We start from the raw sequence: 17,907 nt of genomic DNA on the forward strand, positions 1-17,907 counted from the left end.
GGAATGCATTGCATTTTAGGAAATCTTTTACCCTGTGCATGCTGCTTGTTGTGGTTTTTCCTATACTTCTAAACTCTATCATTTGATAGAACTGGGAGAAGATTCCACCCAGGTCCACTAGAGCTGCTCTGAATTAGCCTAGACTCTTAGAGTCAGGATAGATCTGGCACACCCATCTTCCCTTTGCTTTACATCTGGGATTAGACCTGCTCCCTGGAAGACAGCGAGTAGGGCCAAGAGCTCTCTAAATTACCTATTTGGTCAATACAGTATCTGGGTAGAACTCCCCTCCTTCTAGGCTGAAAACAGGGACCCCTAAGTTTACAGCCCACAATGTAACAGTGCAGATTAAAGGAAAGAACCGTCAAGCTGAAAGATCAGAGGAAGAAAGTACTTTTGAATATGATTTATTACAGGAAATAGCCTACTATTTTGAATAACTTAGGCATCCTGCATTGACTACAAAGAGGCAGGATCTCAATAAAAAGCATAAAGCTCAGAGGAAATAATGCTTTGAGGTGAAAAAGAGAACCCCGGATGACATGAGCAAAAGATGACAAGGGAGAAAACAAATGAAATGGCAGAATTAAAATTTGCATTGGAGTGTTTAGGGAACAGAATTGACATAAGGAAAAATATAGCCAATCACAAGTAGGATAACTTTACAGTGGTCTTCTAGAACATAGAGAACAAGTGCACCGAGATGAGAAAGGCAAATGAGCAGGTGACTGAAGGCAAGGACTGGGTTCAGAGGTCTACCCTATGTTTGGATCTGGGCATACACATGTGAGTAAGACAGGTTTACTGTCCTCAGTGTCCTCACACGCAAGTCAGGTAAATAGACTGAGGGGAAGCTTCCTGAAAGACATAAGATTTGAGTTGTTCTTAGAATGGGTAATACTTGAGCAGGCAAATGTGAAGGAGGAAAAGTGTCCAGGAGAGTGGCAGCTTGGGTAAAGGTAGAGAAGTAGGAGATAGTGTAGGGTATTCATTTATTATGAAACAATATCTTTTCAACATCTTCCATGTGTGAACCCCCAGTTGCGGTATGAGCAATGACAAAGACAGAAAAGTTTTGTTCTTCTGTGGAGTTGATATTCAAGAAGGAGGAAACCAAACAATGTACAAGGGAACAGATACATAAGTAAGATAATTTCATATTGTGATATAGTCTATGAAGGAACCAAATTAGATTGATAAGGTAGAGCTTAACTGGTGGTGGGAGAACCAGTTTAAATAGGGTGGCTATGGAAAGCCTCTTCTCTAGAGTGGTAACATTTGAGCTGAGACAGGAATGCTGGGATGAAATCACCCATACAGAGAGTTGGAAGAGCCTTCTAGAGGAAAGACATAGCAAATGCAAAGGCACTGAGGTTAGGCATGTTCAGGAAATGACCCACAGCTTCATGAATTTGATTAGAGCTGTAGCTGAACTTGAAATTTAGGTTGTTCTTATTTTCATACAAGGATTGGAAGAAGCATTTGGAAAGAGTACTGGTCTTGAGAGTTAGAATGAGTTTGATTCTGTTCTCAGCTCTGCCAATAACTATCGTCAGAACTTTGGGCAAGTTATTTAACCTGTCTTGGCCTCAGTTCTCTGATCTGTGACATGAGGGTAACGGTCAGTAGCTGTATGCTTACGTTTGGGTAAACATACCGTCTACCCCTGGAGATACACAGTGGTGTGTCAGTAAGGTCAACCCAAAGCCACAGTATAGACACTGGGCGACTTTCTGGGCTATTAATTTCCCTAAGGGCTTGGGGAAAATTATATATAGATAATATTATGCACTAGAACACAAAATTCCCTTGCATTTTTAAGCTTAAAATGTCAAATGTCAAGGATACTTTATGTTTTCACTGGGCCACTTTATTTCTATCCTCATGAAAATGCTTCCATCATGAATTTCAGTGGAAAAGTTTGAAAAGCCTTACTCTAGACACTAAAGTTTTTTAGCTACAATTCTGTGATCCACTATCCTTTTAGAAGTTCTTCATTCTTGGGTTCTTTATTATTAACCTCTTTTCCTTCATGACTGAATGAATAATCCAACTTAGATTGTTTCCTGTTGCTTTTAAGGGAACTCCTTTCAATTCAGAGAAAGAACTTTAAAACCAAAGTATTTCTATGAGTTCTGGAGGGTATTAAATATCAAGTTTAGAGAGAGGGAAAAGCACCTTATAAATTATTTGTTGTAAATATTGTTTTTACTTCACAACTATTTCACAGATGCCTCACTTCCCAACTGGGTCTCAGAAGAAATATGCTGTCCTTATGATCAGAATTTACATTTAAAAATACAACGTATTCAAAAGCATATTTTCTTCTCTCCTCATCTGGGGTTCAACCAATAGCTTCCAGAGGATCCTCTCAAGATATTTTTAATTCTAAGTAACAGATAACCCCGCTTACACTGGCATAAGCAATAAGCAGAGATATTGTCACACATAACAGGAAGCCGGAAGTTGGGTAGTCCCCATTCCGTTTTTCTAGGGTCTCAGCTCTGCTCTCTTCCATGTGTCACCTTTTTTTCTCAAGCTGGCTTCCACCGTGGTCACAAGATAACCACCAATTCTGGCAGCAGTTGTCCCTAATTGTAATGAAAGAAAGGGCTTGTTCTCCAGCCATAGACTGAAGATTCTTTCCTCCAGTTTGATTGGTTAACTTAGGTCAAGTGCTCAGCCCTGAGCCATTAACACCAAGGCTAATGAAATGAGCATGGGAATTGTAGGCTGCCTGGACTCAGCCTTGGATCTGGGGTTAGGATCTATTTCCCTTGAGAACTATGGCTGCCCTGAGAGGGAGAAAACCCTGACCTAAGTCATGGCTGCATTAAGAAAGGATGGAGGAGGATAGGTAGTGGGTGACAACCCCACCTATAAGGTAGGAGTCTATAGAAATGACTAAAGATCTTTTAGTGAGAAGTTCTATTTGTTCTTGACTGGTGGCAGCCAAGTTCTAAGAAGCATCAGTTTCCTTCTTGTGAATAGAAAAAGTGAGGAACTGAAATGTTTCATTTAGAAAATATTTACTGGGTTCATACTGTTTCAAGAACTGAAATCCATGAGGTAGTCACATAAACGCTTAATAATAATGACAGGTATGGCCAAGAGCACAGGGACGTGACTTATTGATCTTATTCACCTTTAATCAGTATCTGCTCAATGATGAGCCCTCTGGGAGTGGGAAATTTCCTACTGCTTTGCTCCCTGTGTGTCTCCAACCCCTAACATATTGCTTGACACATACTAAGCATGCCACACATATTTATTGAAATATTGTTTGTCGGAGCCAAAATCATTAATGATTTCTGAAAGGATAGTGGAATAATTGAGCATGTACAACAGAAGCTCAGTCACATGCTTGAATGGGTGGAAGGTTCTTTAAGGTAAGAAGTCTGAGGAGGTAAATTAATTCTTTCTCAGTTGGAGGGTGTTAGCGTGGAATGAAGAACTTCAGATGCCAGAAAAGCTCTGAGACCTTGACATAATGGAACAAGTTGGGTGATGTCTATGTGGAAGGAAGCTTTTTACTTGACAGGAATATTTAGCACAGCACCTAATGCATGGTACATATTCAATAAATAAATAATGAATGAAAGAATGGTGAGCTTTCTAATTAGATTTGGGAAAATATTATGATTAGATTAAATAGTTCGTATCCAACTGTGCCTTCCTGCATTTATTTTTTTCTTTGCTTTTAGTGGTGTGATTTGTGGTAATATTAGCTTTGTTATTTTAATGGAGTGCTGTATTTCTAATGGAAAAATGTAGCTCAGTGCAATGTGGTTTGACTCACTATTCCACATCAAACAAAAGTCTGATTATTTAGAACACAGATGCATAGATTTTGCCCCTAACCAAATTGCCTTCTTAGTGTCTGACAGCAAATAACCGCAAGGCCTACCAACTGTTCTTTAAAATTGTAAAGAACAGTTTGATGGTATATTTGGAAGGGACTGGAAAGACCATCTAATCCAACTGTCCCATTTTGTAGATGGAAAACCTGAGCTCAGCCAAGCAGGGTGATGGCCTGCTATTCCTGCTATTTCAGTGCTGGTTCAGTGGTAGAGGCAGAAATCGAACTCGGGTTTCTCAACCGAACTGCACTAGTTTGACCGCATGAGGAACTAAGGGATAATTGAGAGCAGCAGGCTTATTTTAAAAAGTTTGATTTTGGGCAGTAGCAGGCTTGGAGCTATGGGGGTCTTGCAAGTCCTGAATAGACCTTTCTTTTGCTAATGGGCCATTTGGAATAGGTGAAAAAAATTAAAGTAACAGTCTACTTAGGTGGTGGAGAACATTATTACATGTAAAAGACTGCAGTTATTATCAGAGGAACTGGTAACATTGACTGTATAACACTGAGAAATTTCAACAAAAACTCCTCAGTGACTCCTTCTGAAGAACATTGCAAGGTTATGACTTTGCTAACATTGAGAAAGGAGCCATTCCTTTGAGAATGCTGTTTTCCTTGCCCGGGTTTGAGGAGAGCCTGTCAATTTGCCTCGTCTCATTATTCCTATATTAACATGTTTAATAAACCTAGTCTATTAATTTATCATAATTCATACTTTCATGCTATTTCTCTTTGTCGTTCAGAAAAATTTATTGTAACAGATTTGACTGTAATCTGTATGGTTTTTAGGATATCTTCTGGGTTTAGAAATCCCTGACATTCTGTATTTTCCTCCATCTGACTTAGGACAAATGAAAACAGACTGCATGTTCATTCACTCCTCTATATAATATAAGAGGGATATTGTACTATGCTTCTCATACTTGACAATATATTTTTCATTGTACTATACTTCTCATACTTGAGAATGTATTTTTACGTCCTTTTGTCTTTTTTTAAAGATTTTATTTATTTGAAAGAGAGAGAGAGAGCAAGCCAGAGCACAAGAGCAGGGGGTTGGGAGAACCAGACTCCCCGCTGAACAGGGAGCCGGATGCAGGGCTTGATTCCAGGACCCTGGAAGCATGACCTGAGCCTAAGGCAGATGCTTAACCGACTGAGCCACCCAGGCGCCCCTCCTTTTGTCTTTTTCAACAGACTTTTTATGTTCTGGTTATCACTGCTGGCCTGACTTATGGAAGGTTTGGGTAGTTTGCATGCTGCTTGGCCATCTGCCCTAACCCCGTCTCATTAGTACTCCTGCATTCCGTTTCACTTGTGGGCACCAGTGTGTATTTAGAGATCTTTACTTAGCTATTTAAAAAAAAAAAATCTCTGACTTGGATATTTAAAAATTCTTTTGGCATTGTTTCTTGAACTCATCTTATAGTCCTGTGGATTTATTTACTTATTTCCTCTTCCTATGAATCTCATCTGCCCCAAATCTGCCCCGATCTCAACTGCCCAAAACCTGTTAGAAAAGCATGAGTCTCATCATTTCTTCTAAAGTGAAATGTCACTAATAATATAATTTTTTATATTTCGAATGAAAAAGTTTCTTATCTTGCTGTATTAATTTTTATCAGGTTACTCTTATGAGCTAAGCATCTGTTTTATGATACCTCTCAGTGTTCTCTCAATTAATCGGTCCGATACAAGATCACTGTTCAAATCAGCCAGATTCAATTCCATAGCAAGTTTTTTTTGTTTTGTTTTGTGCGTGTGTGTGTGTGTGTGTGTGTGTGTGTGTGTATGTGTGTGTTTTGCCTAGAGAAGACAAAAAGAATTCAGCAAATGTGATCCTCTTTGTCTGCTGATGGTGCAACTCTGGATATGTTATGTCTACCTGCAACATGAGCTCAGTTTATTTTTCAGGGATTTTCACTAGATTTTAAGTGGAATTTGTTTAATGTATAGCACATTCAGCAAAAATATGTTATGTGCTTGTTGTGTGTCAGGCTCTTTGCACTGTGGTGACTGTGACAGACATGGGGTAGACTTAATTACAGTGTGAACTAGCACTGTTTCTCAGTGTCTTCTATGTTCCAGGCACCGTGTTAAAGTATGTTAAACATTTATCTCATTCAGTTAACTTTTCAAAAGCTCATGAGGTGCAGATACAATGATTATTCCCATTTTCTAGATGAGGAGTTGAAACTTAGGGTCAGGGATCTGTCCAACATTTCTCAGCAATTGGCTGAGATTCCAACCAGGTCTTTCTGAATCTAGATCTGAGCTTTTAACCTGTATGTTCTTTTTCTCTCCCTTTTTTTTATTATGTTATGTTAATCACCATACAGTACATCATTAGTTTTTGATGTAGTGTTCCATGATTCATTGTTTGTGTATAACACCCAGTGCTCCATGCAGAACGTGCCCTCTTTAATACCCATCACCAGGCTAACCCATCCCCCCACCCTCCTCCCCTCTAGAACCCTCAGTTTGTTTCTCAGAGTCCATAGTCTCTCATGGTTCATCTCCCCCCCCGACTCCCCCCCTTCATTTTTCCCTTCCTGCTGTCCTCTCCTTCTTTTTTTTTTTATTTAACATATAATGTATTATTTGTTTCAGAGGTACAGGTCTGTGATTCAACAGTCATACACAATTCACAGCGCTCACCATAGCACATACCCTCCCCAATGTCTATCATCCAGCCACCCCATCCCTCCCACCCCCACCGCTCCAGTAACCCTCAGTTTGTTTCCTGAGATTAAGAATTCCTCATATCATCATGAGAGACGATGGACTCTGAAAAACAAACTGAGGGTTCTAGAGGGGAGGGGGGTGGGGGGATGGGTTAGCCTGGTGATGGGTATTAAAGAGGGCACGTTCTGCATGGAGCACTGGGTGTTATACACAAACAATGAATCATGGAACACTACATCCAAAACTAATGATGTAATGTATGGTGATTAACATAACATAATCATAAAAACAAATTGCTCATATCAGTGAGGTCATATGATACATGTCTTTCTCTGATTGACTTATTTTGCTCAGCATAATACCCTCCAGTTCCATCCGTGTCATTGCAAATGGCAAGATTTCATTCCTTTTGATGGCTGCATAATATTCCAGTGTGTGTGTGTGTGTGTGTGTGTATATATATATATATATATATATATATATATATATATATATGTATATATACCACATCTTCTTTATCCATTCATCTGTATGGTTTTTAACCTGTATGGTAGAGGGAACAATGATGGCCCTTATGATGTCTACTTTTTTTCCTGAATTAAAAAGTGAGATGCTGAGTATTGAGTAGGGTTAGGAAGAGGATCTGGGTTTGTGGAGAGCCAGGGAGACTTGAGTAGGAGGGTGAGGTGATGGTGGACACTGAGCTGGAGTGGCAGGCATTCCCCAGGAATCAGCTGATGCTGTGGCCCATGAATTAGTGGTACAATAAATGTGGCAAATAATGTGCAGTGTTGCAAGACACATTTTTAAAAAGGGAGTCAAACCACCTAATAATTATTTGTATCAATTAGGATTTGTTTCAGCCACTAGTAATAGAAACCTGAAATTCTAGGTGTTTAAGACACAGGTTTGTTTTTCTTTCATGCAAAATAAATCTTAAGGTAGGGAGTCAGGGGCTTGTGTGATATCTATACAGTCATCAGTGGCTCAGCTGCTTTTTTTTGCTCCAGTTTTCCTAGGCCATTCCGTCTCATCTTCACAAAATAACTGCTGGAGTTCCGGCCATCATGCCCATATTCCAGATGGGAGAAGGACGAAGGCTGTCAGCTGAGTCAGCTCCTTTGTAGCATTCTCCCAGAAGCCTGTCATTGACTTCTACTCAAATCTTTAGATACTCTTAAATACAAGAGAGTTTGGAAATTATAGTGGTTTTTTGTTTTGGTTTTTTGTTGTTATTCATTTGTTTGTTTTAAACCCAGGGACATAGCTGCCTATACAATATAGGAACCTGCTTTTAAAGAAAAAATAAAACTGGATATCGAATGGACAGTTACAGTCTCTGCAACACCTTTCTATACCCAAAGCTTCTGTTGTACCCTTATGTTCGGAAATCTTAGATGATAATTAGACTTCAGATGAGTACGTTGTGTGGAATTTTCTCACAAGGTTAGAATGTAAATAGCCACCGTTGTTTGCTACTTTAAGACCACTAAAGAATGTGGAAGTCATGATTTTAAAGGGGGCGGGGGAAGGCAACAAAATGACACTTCCTCTTTTTTCCCCCCAGGGCAAGCCTTGCATCATGTAGATTGTTTTGGGGTTGCTGATGTGTTCTAGAGGCAGGAAGCTGGATATATTAAAAAAGTGTTTACTGCTGATTGTTCTGTGTATTTATTAATTGGTTTTTTTCATTCTTTCCTAAAGAGATTTCACAGTTGTTGGTTCTTCTTATAAACAGTTCATTTCTAAATGAAATATAAATCAGCTACATCCTTTATAAAAAGATAAAGTAGAAGAAACACTTTTGAAACAAACACGATTTGTTTCATATTAATAACTCTGTATTTCTGTTCTTGGAAGCAGGGGTGCTTTCTTCTAATTCTCTTTCCTTTCAGATGGTAAGCAAGTGGAGAAATTAGCAGGAGCTACTTTATGGTAACAAAGTGAAGAGATTAAAGATGGCCTGAAATTATAAGGATCTGTAGAAGAAGAAATTTCAGAGTTTAGCAAAAGATAATACTTCAGATCTATAGAATTGATTCTTCCAACATTTAAGTGCCTCCAGGGGCGCCTGGGTGGCTCAGTTGGTTAAGCAGCTGCCTTTGGCTCAGGTCATGATCCTGGAGTCCTGGGATCGAGTCCCACATCGGGCTCCCTGCTCAGCAGGGAGTCTGCTTCTCCCTCTGACCCTCTTCCCTCTCATGCTCTCTATCTCTCATTCTCTCTCTCTCAAATAGATAAATGAAATCTTAAAAAAAAAGATAAGTGCCTCCAGATCAAGCTTCCAGTTTCGCTGGGTGGTTTTAAGCAGATTCAGATTAATGATTTGTGTTTTCAAAGTTCTGGTTCTTTGCTGGTTGATGTTTGACTTAGTGTCATGTCCTGCCCCCAGAACACAAATGAATGAGGGCACAAATGAGGTACCCGTAGGGTCCACAATGTGCTGGGGTGATGGTTGATTAGCAGGGGTCTGCAGCACAAGGATGGGGGGATGAGATGGTAAGTTCAGCTGGGAATTATAAATGAAGAACAAGGTGAAGGAATTGCTCAGGAGACTGGCTGGAAAGTAGTTCAGATGCCTTCAGATAATCCAGACGGTTGCATTTGTTATTATGTATTGATATGTCAGTACTTAGGAGCCAGGAGCAATCCCCTTTCTCAGTACTTTTGTGGAATTTGCATGGGGCTTTAAGCAGTTGACACATTTTGGGCTTATGAAGAACAGTTTCCTTGGTTATTTCATTTGTCTCCCAGGATAGCATACTATCATAGCATTTTCTTTGCTGTTATAAACAGTTGTCTGAGCTGAAAGGCTTCTGAGTACATCTATTATTTCCCTCTGGGTAGGAAGTGATGTCTCATGATTGGTAACAAAGGCTCACGTATCACCTGCCTTTAACGGTAACATCAGGGCATCTCATTTCCCAGTAGTGCAACTTTAATTTCCTGTCATCTAGATAGCTGTATTCAGAAGGTGGGTTGTCCCATCCCAAGTGAAAGGGAATGACAGGAAGCATTCTCTCTTCATGTTACAGTTTGCCAGAAAGTACTCAGAAGTCCTTTTATGCCTTGCTCCAAATGAATGGATTTCACTGTTGCATTTTCATTACTTGGTGGCGAGATAGGGGTGCTGAGGAGGTAAGAGACTTGTTACATTCAAAATCAGTGGGACTCTAAGCAGGGCAGCAGATATGGTCTTCAGGGTAAGGTGATAAGGCGCGAAGAGGAGTTGAATGGGTCAGAATGTCCAGAAGTTAATGCTCAAGTAAAGAAAAGATGAGGAAGAACTGAATAGAGATCCTCCAAGGTTATGAAATTCTAAGGAAAGAGTTTTGTGGTCATCATGTCCACTAGTAACTAAACTATATATGAATTGCATAACTTGTTTTTTTTCTGGAATCATGGACATATGACTAAGAGTGATAAATGATAGGGAGGTGATTCTGAACTGGACTTTATAGTGTTTCCCTAGTCCCTGTGTTTCTTCCATCATTTCCCTGATGATACTTTCCACGCTGGACAACTTTTCTTGGTACCTTTGAGAGTCACTGGGTGGTGCTGAGTGCTCTTTAGAGCTTTGGGGATACAGATAAAATGTGTGCTTTGTCATCCTGAGTGTGGCTTTTTGTTGTTGTTGTTTGTTGTTTTTTTTTTAAGCTACTTTCAGCTGCTTGGGGGAGATAGAGAGAAGGCGCATGTTGGGGCAAAATCAAGTGGTCACTGCTCTTGAGGAAGAAGGACTAGGATGAGTGCAAAGGTGTGATTGCACTAGTAGTTGTGAGACATGGACATGCAGCTGAGTAAGCAGGAGGGTGAAGATAGGAGGGAGGCGAAAAGTAAGGCTTGACATATTGCATTACTAGGGGTGGAAGAGAGAACACTGCTCAACACTGTGGGACAAAGGAGATTTTAATATTTAATACAGGTTAGTCAAACTCTGGCATTTTTTCTAGTTTATTTTTTTTCTTGCCTTATCCTAGTTACTGATAATCTTTATGGGTTTTATGATTCAAATTGATTTATAATTGCCACAAATAGATGCATCAAGAACCTATTCTTTGTCTAAATGTTCTTGATATACCTGTAAAATATCATCTCCTTTGTATTTATATTATTGATAATTGTTTGCTTTTCTAATATTTCTAGGTAATCTGCATTTCTTGATGAACTTATGTATTATATTTGATACACAAATAAATATTCCCACCTAAAAACTTACTTAAGGTAAAGGTTTTGTATGTAAGACCTAAAAAAGAATCTGTAATAGCTCCTTAATGCATTGACAGCTCTTTTGTTTATTCAAATGTCTACTGTAATCTATTTTAGTGGAGAGGTGAGGCAACATTATACACTGTGACACACGTTTCTGGGTTACTTCACTTCCTATGCCTCTCATTGGAATGGGTAATTGAGGTAATTATTTGGGGGCAATTCAAGCCCAAAACCAAATTCTTGCTTCATTTCACTGGTGTCATTGAGGTACCTCCCTTCATATCATTAGGAAACAGACAGCAGTCTATTATGAAAGCTAAAATAAAAGAGAGTGATGTCATGATAAGTGCAGACAAGTTCCTGTGTAGTCTGGAAAAGAGAAAAGGAGTTGCAGAGAAAGAATTTACAATTTTTCTCCAGCACTGCCCAGAGGGCAGGTGTTCTGATTCTTAATGAGTCATCTTCCTCTTTATGCAAAAATATCCCCAAGGTAGAGAAGGGTAGCTCATTGAACTACACCATTTGGATTCCCTAAGGTGTATCATAATCTTTGCTCTCTTCTGTTGTCACCAAGCCAGATGCCAGTTGCTAACTTTGCTTCCATGTGAACATCCTCCCTCCTGCCACCCCAGCCCTCAGCCCCCAGGAAGGACACATTCCATACAGACATATCCCTAGTTCTTGGGTCAAATAAAATCTTCCACTTAAATAATTAATAATTTGGATTTAAATAGGTTTCTTTTTCATTAGATTATTGTGAATCCATTATACCTGTCACAGCCTCAGGGAACCAAATAAAACTTTTTCTGAAACTGCAGAAAAGTCAGATCCTGAATTACAGTGATGACAAAGGCACTGCCCCCTGTGAGCCGGAAGCTCCATTGACCTTTTGGCCTCACCCATTTCTGAACCATCCATGATGGATGTTCAATATTTGTGCATTATTTTTTCATACACATTTTAAGGTTATTCCAAAAATTGAATAAATTGAAGAAAATTTAAATTAGATTCTGTGACTTTTGTTTTCATTTATTCATGTATTCTTACTTTCCATTTTACATTTTTATAAAACATCTTTACCTTGTAGCATTAATGATATTCTAGGAATTTGGGATAGAAATTGCCAAATGAAGACTGATATTTGAATTGAAACTTAACATTTTCTTTTAGTTTATCTTGGTGATAGCACTCTTTTATTGGGAAAGCTAATATATATATGTATGTATGTCTATATATACATATATATATATACACAATTCTTATAAAATATGAGAAAGAGAGGATCATTTTTCTGCTAGAGAAGAAAACTTATTCCTGCTAATGAGGATTTTCTGAATAATTTAGAATTTAATTGTTGTTTGGAAACATTAATCCTCTAAATCTCTGAAATTTGAGAGAATTAGGGGAAAGTACAGAATAAAAGGGAGTAGTACATTTAGCAATATCATTGGTTGATGTGATAGCTAATTTTATTTGACTAGGTCATGGGGTGCTCAGATATGTGGCCAAACATTATTCTGGATGTTTCTGTGAGGGTGTTTTGGATGAGATTAACATTTAAATCGCTAGACAGAGTAAAGCAGGTTGCCTTTCCTATTGTGGGTGGGCCTCAATCAAATAAGTTAAAGGACTGAATAGAACAAAAAGGTTGCCCCTCCATAGAGAAAGAGGGAACCCTTTGCACTTGACTGCCTTTTTTTTTTTAACAAAAAAAAGGGGGGCTGGGGCAGAGGGAGAGGGAGAGAGAGAATCTTAAGCAGGCACCATGCCCTGCATGGAGCCTGATGCGGGCTTAATCTCACAACCCTGAGGTCATGATCTGAGCTGAAATCAGGAGTCAGATGCTTAAACAACTGAGCCATCCAGGCACCCTCTACTTGACTGCCTTTGAAGTGGGATATCAACTTTTTCCTGCCTTGGACTCAATCAGAAACTTCAGCTCTTATTAGGTCTTGAGCCTGCTGGCCTTTGGACTGGAACTGCGTCATCAATTCTTCTGGTTCTGAGGCCTTAGAACTTGGACTAGAACTACACCATCAGCTCTCCTGGGTCTCCACTTTCCCGCCCTTCAGATTTTGGGAATTGTCAGCTTCCATATTTGTGTGGGCCAATTCCTTATAATAAATATTTTTCTCTTGGGACTTCTGGGGGAGATGGCAGAGTAGGAGGCTCCTGAGCTCACTTTGGCCCATGGATACAACTAGATAACGCCCACATCAGTGTAAATAACCCAGAAAATGACCTGAAGACTGGCAGAACAAACTCCACAGCTAAATGTAGAGAAGAGGCTATACTGAAGAGGGTGGGGAGGGCAGAGATGTGGTTGGGAACCGAATGGATTTGCAGGACTAGTCTTGGGAGGGAGGGACCAGCTGGCATAGAGAAGAGAGAGGAGCAGATCCCCATGCCAGGCACCCCAGGTACAGGGGACCCACACAGGAAAGATGAATCCCCATAACATTTAGCTTTGAAAACCAGTGGGGCCTAACAATCAGTGGGGCTTAACACTTGAAACTTTAAAAATCAGAGGGCTGGGCTCTGGTAGAACCTGAAGGGTGAGTCCTTGCCTTTGAAGAGATAGCACAACAAACAGTCCCCCTGAGATACAGCCTAGAAGCAGCAGTTTGAAAAACACCTGGGGTATACGGGAAGGAGATTTATTTACTAATTTCAGCGCATGTGCTGGAGGTGCAGGGATCTTTGAGAGACCTCTCCAAGAACAAAAGAGCTGGCAGGCACTGTTTCCCTCCCCTGACCCCAGCCTAGATACATGGACACCTGTGGGAACCAGCTCAGCATTAAGACTCTACCCAACTCACTAACAGCATGCCCTTCCCCCAAGGACTTCTGTGGATTTGCCCCTTCCAACCTGGCCAACCTCAGAGTTTTCCCAGGCATAGCTACAGGTCTCCTCTCAAAGTGGACTGGCATGGACCTTGATGGCACCGTGCATCCTGCCCCCATATTCTACAGACCTGCCCCCTCCAATATGCCCTTGGCTAGAGCCCATCCAAAGCAGTGCCACCAGCCTGGCAGTGTGCAAGGAGCCCCAACAAGGGCCAGTACCACTCCAAAGTGACTCCTGCTCTGGGGAGAGGGTAAGATACCCACACAGACTAGTCCAGCTGTGGCTCTAGCAGTGGGCTAAGGGCAGATATTGGGTCTGACTGCAGGTCCTGCCCACAATTGAAAGCTTCTCAGGAGACAACCCAGGGAAAACATCCTGCTGTTGCATCCCTGACAAACACCTGGTCTGACTCAACTCAAGCCCAAGGTTGGCCCCAGACTAACCCACTAAGAACACAGGGACCAAACCCTGCCCACAGCAGGCAAACAGAGCCATTGCAGATGACTGGGCTGAGACCAAACATGGCTTAGCCACAATAGTAGGTCGCATGCAGCACACATCACTGACACCCAGGAAGGTGAACAGGGGACATTGCACTGCAGGGCACTACAGGACTTCTTCATAAGGTCGCTACTTTCAAGAGCAGAAGATATAGCTAACTTTCCTAACACATAGAAACAGACACAGAGAGTGAGACAAAATGAGGAGTGAGATGAATATGTCCCAAATGAAAGAATGGGATAAAATCACAGCAAAAGAGCTAAATGAAATGGAGATAAGTAATATGCCCTATAGAGAATTTAGAGTAATGGTCATAAAGATATTCACTAGACTTGAGAAAAGAATGGAGGACCTCAGTGAGACCTCAACAAGGAGACAGAAAACATAAAAAAGAACCAATTAGAGATGAAGACCTCAATAACTGAAATTTAAAATACACTAGATGGGAATAAATAGTAGACTAGAGGAAGCAGAAGAATAGATCAGTGACCTGGAAGACAGAATAGTGCAAAGCAATCAAACTGAACAGGAGAGAGAAATAATAATAATAATTATTATACATGAAAATAAGCTAAGGGAACTCAGGAACACCATCAAATGTAATAACATTCATGTTATAGAGATGCTGGGAGAAGAGAAAGAAAAGGCAGAAAATTTATTTGAAGAAATAATAGCTGAAAAGTTTTTGAAGCTTGGTAGGACACAGAAATCCAGATCCAGAAGGCACAGAGAGCCCCCAACAAAAATCAGCAAAAGCAGATCCACATCAAGACACACAGTAATTAAAATGGCAAAAAAATAGTGATAAAGAGGATTTTAAAGGCAGCAAGAGAAAAGAAAACAGCTACATTCAAGGAAACCCCATAAGGTTATCAACTGATTTTTCAGCAGAAACTTTGCAGGCTAGAAGAAAGTGGCATGATATATTCAAAGTGCTGAAAGGAAAAAAAACCCTGCAGCAAAGAATACTCTATCCAGCAAGGCTATCATTCAGAATAGAAGGAGAGATAAAGAGTTTCATGACAAACAAAATTTAAAGGAATTCATGACCATTAAACCAGCCCTACAAGAAATGTTAAAGGGAACTCTTGGAGTGGAAAGAAAAGACCATAAGTAGGAGTGAGAAAAGTAGGAAGCACGAAAGCATTAAAATTAAGTATATCTATAAAAATCAATCAAGGGATTCACAAAATAAAAGGATGTAAAAAATGACACCATATATTTAAAACATGAATGGGGAGAGGAGTAAAGGATGGGTTCAAACTTAAGTGACCATCAACTTAATATAAGCTGTTCTATGCATAAGATGTATATATAAACCTAATGTTAACCACAAATCAAAAACCAGTAATAGATATGCAAAAAATGAATAGAAAGGGATACAAGTATATCACTAAAGAAAGCCAGGAAACCATGATTCAAGAGGGCAAGTGAAGAAAGGAATAGAGAAAAATTACAAAAACAGCCACAAAACAAGTAACAAAATGGCAATAAGTACATATCTATCAATAATTACTTTGAATGTAAATGGGCTAAATTCTCCCATCAAAAGACATAGGGTGATGCAGTGGATAAAAAAGCAAGACCTGTCTATATGCTACCTACAGTAGACTCATTTCAGACCTAAAGACACATGCAGATTGAAAATGAAGGGATGGAAAAGCATTTATCATGCAAATAGAAGTGAAAAGAAAGCCAGGGTAGCAATAGTTATATTGGACAAAACAGACTTTGAAACAAAGACTGTAACAAGAGACGGGGAAAGACATTATATAATCATAAAGGGACCAAGCCAACAGGAAGATGTAACAATTGTAAATATTTACGTACTCAAGATGGGAGCACCCAAATACATAAAGCAGCTAATAACAAAGGAAGTAATTGATAGTAGGGGACATTAACACCCTGCTTATATCAATGGGTAGATCATCCAAACAGAAAATCAACAAGGAAACAGTGGCTTTGAATGACACATTGGACAAGATGGATCTAAGAGATATATTCAGAAAATTCCATCATAGAACAGCAGAATACACATTCCTTTCAAGTGCACTTGGAACATTCTCCAGAATAGATCACATGCTAGGCCACAAAACAAGTCTCAACAAATTCAAAAAGTTTGAAGTTACACCATGCATCTTTTCTGACTACAATTCTATGAAACTAGAAATCAACTAGTAGAAAAAATCTGGAAAGAACACAGTACATGGAAATTAAGTAACATACTAAACAATGAGTAGATCAACCAAGAAATCAAAGAGGAAATAAAAAATACAGGGAGACAAATGAAAATGAAAACACAATAGTCCACAATCTCTGGGATGCAGTACAAGCTGTTTTAAGAAAGAAGTTTATAGCAGCACAGGCCTATTTCAAGGAGCGAGAAAAATCTTAAGTAAACAATGTAACCTTAGATCTAAAGGAGATAGAAAAAGAACAACCCCCACCCCAAACCAGTAGAAGGAAGGGAATAGTGAAGATTAAAGCAGAAATAAATGAAACTAAGAACACAGTAGAGCAGATCAATGAAACCAGGAGCTGGTTCTTTGAAAAGACCAACAAAATTGATAGATCTTTAGCCAGACTCATCCAAAAAAGAGAGAGAGAGAGAGGACTCAAATAAAATCAGAAACGAAAGAGGAGAAATGACAACCAACACCACAGAAATACAAAGGACTATGAGGTTATTATGAAAAATTACATGCCAACAAACTGGCCAACCTCAAAGAAATGAATAAATTCCTGGACACATATAACCTTCCAAAACTGAATCAAGAAGAAATAGAAAATTTGAACAGACCAATTACCAGCAATGAAACTGAATCAGTAATCAAAAAACTCCCAACAAACAAAAGTCCAAGACCAGATGGATTCACAGGTGAATTCTACCAAACATTTAAAGAAGAGTTAATACTTGTTCTTCTCAAACTATTCCAAAAAATAGAAGAGGAAGGAAAGCTTCCAAATTCATTCTGTGAGTCCAGAGTTACCCTGATATCAAAATCAGACAAAGACACTACAAAAAAGAGGACAATAAGCCAATATCTCTGATGGACAAAAATGCAAAAATCCCCAACAGAACTTTAGCAAAACACATAATACATTTAAAAAATCATTCACCTCAATCAAGTAGGATTTATTCCTGGGATGCAAGGGTGATTCAATATTCACAAATCAACTAACATGATACATCACATCAATAAGAGAAATGATAAAAACCATAGGATCATTTCAATAGATGTGGAAAAAGCATTTGACAAAATACAGCATCGATTCATGATAAAAACCCTCAACAAAGTAGAGGGAACATACCTCAACATAATAAAGGCCATATATGAAAAAACCACAGCTAACATCATACTCAAGCTTTTCCCTTAAGATCAGGAACAAGACAAGGATGTCTACTTTCACCACTATTATTCAGTAGAGTATTGAAAGTCCTAGCCACAGCAATCAGATAAGAAAAAGAAAAAAAGGCATTTAAATTGGTAAGGAAGAAGTCAAACTTGATATACTACAAAGCTGTAGTAATCAAAACAGTATGGTACCAACACAAAAACAGACACATAGATCAATTCAACAGAATAGAGAGCCAAGAAATAAACCCATGATTATATGGTCAATTAATCTCTAACAAAGGAGGCAAGAATATGCAATGGGAAAAAGACAGTCTCTTCAACAAGAGGTGTTGGGAAAACTGGACAGCTACATGCAAAAGAATGAAACTGGACCACCTTATTACACCATACACAAGAATAAATTGAAAATGGATTAAAGACCTAAATGTGAGACCTGAAACCAT

The 17,907-nt window shown here is 39.3% G+C and overlaps 1 protein-coding gene across 4 annotated transcripts in view; it reads left to right on the forward strand.

Moving 5' to 3' along the window:
* The window catches only part of GRIP1 (glutamate receptor interacting protein 1), a 661,959-nt gene that overhangs the window by 135,304 nt on the left and 508,748 nt on the right, over positions 1-17,907 (forward strand). Inside the window, exon 1 of one of the 4 annotated variants that reach the window (XM_073900699.1) lies at positions 9,660-9,682. The exons of the other annotated variants lie outside the window; for them this stretch is intronic. The gene's annotated coding sequence lies outside the window, so the exon portion shown is untranslated. Of the gene's footprint in view, positions 1-9,659; positions 9,683-17,907 lie in introns of those variants that run through there. 4 annotated transcript variants of the gene reach the window in all.

The sequence above is a fragment of the Callorhinus ursinus genome, unplaced genomic scaffold, assembly GCF_003265705.2.
Source record: "Callorhinus ursinus isolate GAN/ISIS: 27379988/994484 unplaced genomic scaffold, GSC_fseal_2.0 scaffold14, whole genome shotgun sequence".
Lineage (NCBI taxonomy): Eukaryota > Metazoa > Chordata > Mammalia > Carnivora > Otariidae > Callorhinus > Callorhinus ursinus.